Here is a 2,585-nt window from a genome sequence, read left to right as displayed (position 1 = left end):
AAGAAAGAAAGAAAGAAAGAAAGAAAGAAAGAAAGAAAGAAAGAAAGACAAAGGAAGGAAGGAAGGAAGGAAGGAAGGAAGGAAGGAAGGAAGGAAGGAAGAAAGAGAGAAAGAAGACACAACAATAAAAATATAATTGTGGATCAAAATGGAGAAAGAAACCATTAAAACATGGCTGTAGAATGTCCTGAGCCCAGAACCTAGCATAATCATCATCTAAGAGACTTCATCTAGTAACTGATGATGAGAACAGTTGCATATTGCCACAGGCAAATATCAGGTGGAGCTCTGTGGAGGAGGGTTAAGAAAGATGGGAGGAATCAGAGGGATCAAAGACATGACAAGAACAAGGCCTACAGAATCAACTGAGTGGGACTCAAGTGGGCTCACAGGAGGCATCAGGGAGCCTCTATAGGTCTGACCTGGGCCCTCTGCATATATATTACAGTTGTGTAGCTCAGTGTTCTTGTGGAATTCTTAACAGTGGAAGTGGAGCCTGTCTCTGACTCTTTTGCCTGCTTTTGGGACCCTTTTTCTGTGAGAATATGTACCTGGTCTTGTAGCTTTTTTTTGCCATATTTGGTTGACATCCCTGGAAGGTTTGCTCTTTTCTGAGAGGAAGTGAGGGGTAGTGAATCTGAGGTAAAGGGGAGATGGGAAGGAGAAACTGGGAGAGGGAAGTTCGGAGAAACTGTAGTATATGAGAGAAGAAAAAATAAAAAGAGAAAACGAAGAAAGTAAAACTGTGCTCAATAAAATATTTCTGTGAAAAGAAATCAATGAAACAGATAAGTAATAGAAAAGTATACAACTAATTAACATTAAATGAAATAGTAAAAGTAATTCAATAGAGACTACACTTTTAAAACTCCTTTTTAAAATTTTTTATGCATCTCTGTGTATGCATATGTAATGTTCATGTTTGTGAACACATGAAGGCCAGAGTGGGTGTTAGATTCCTTGGAGCTGGAGATACAAGAAGTCTACCTGATGCCCAGCTTACTACATGCATGTTGAGATCTGATAACACCAGTCTTCATCATTGAACTAATTTTCTCTTAACGGCAGAGCCATTTCTCCAGCCATTAAGATGATATTTTAAATAACTACCATGGCATTGACTAATCACAGCCACATGCAAACCTGGGAGTACATACCTCCATTTTCCCACATACAGACACTACTTCCAAATGGATCATCGACCTAAACATAAGATAAAAACCATACAGGTCTGGATCTCACTATAGCCTGTGTTACAACATTGAAGACCTGTCCCTTCCTTCTGACCTCAGCCACATGCCTACTACAGCAGCATGACTGTTAGGAGATTGTCATCAGTTCCTCCTACATTGTAGTAGATGTCAGGCAGAGTAGGCAATACTGGATTCAGACAAGCATCACTGTTACCAGCTGACTACACAGGATGCTTTCTTCTCATGTTCAACTCCATTAAGATTGAAAATAATGAAGCTGGGGAGGGTGAGGCACTTCTTTCTCCATCTGGCTAGGGAGTCAGCCATGAAGTGTATACTACAGAGTGAGCTAGGTTTCCACATTCAAGCAGCACTGGGAAGATGAAGGAACACCAAAAATTGAACGTTCTCTTGAAAATTCATTGCACCCCTACAATTTTGTCATTTACTCTCACCTCTGTTGAGTGAGTTCTGAACCACTCATAGCTGGAAAGTGGTTGGGCAATAAAGTTAAGATATGTGCCCAGAGAGGGGACATGGTACACAAACCATCTACACAACCTTACATTCTAGGTTCAGATAAGGAAATGTTCATTTGTGCCATGAATGGGGAATAGGTACATAGTCTCCCTTCCATGGACTCACTGAAAATTAAGTCAACGTGCAGGAAGTCTCTGTCTACTTCTGTTGATGGGCGCTATACATTTAAAGAAAGTTATTTCCAACTCAGCCTAAAAATAATAATAAAGAAAAAGAAAGTTTTGTAGACAAAATTATGCATAGTGAATGTATATATTATGCAGAAATTAGAAAGTTTTTGTAAATAAAGATATGCATAATGCATCTATATGTTATGCAGAAACACAAATATAGATGATCAACATGTAGTTATATGAAGGTAGTTGTAATGCCAGCTCTGTATGCATGGTGAAAATGTTTCTGAACAGAGTCATACACTTCAGAAATAAAGTTTAACATTAATGTTGTTGGTGATATATGTGTAGATACAGACAGAGATAAGATTTTAAACAGTCAAAATTCATGTAGACACAAAGATCTTATTTACAATAGCTAATTGTGGAGCCAAACTTAGTGTTGAATAAGAGAAATTCATAATGGAAATATTATGTGTGTATATAAATGTATACATGTACTATAAATATACATTATTTATAATGAAATTTGCATTACTATATATACATTTTATTTCATTGTGTATATATTCATGTGTGTGTGCCTTTTTGTATCTGTGTGTGTGTGTCTGTGTGTGTCTGTGTGTGTGTCTGTGTGTAAATGTAGCTTTTATGCCAGGCGTGGTGGCACACGCCTTTAATCCCAGCACTCGGGAGGCAGAGGCAGGCAGATTTCTGAGTTCGAGGCCAGCCTGGGCTA

The sequence above is a fragment of the Mus caroli genome, chromosome 13 (assembly GCF_900094665.2).
Source record: "Mus caroli chromosome 13, CAROLI_EIJ_v1.1, whole genome shotgun sequence".
Lineage (NCBI taxonomy): Eukaryota > Metazoa > Chordata > Mammalia > Rodentia > Muridae > Mus > Mus caroli.
This window is presented reverse-complemented; position numbering follows the sequence as displayed.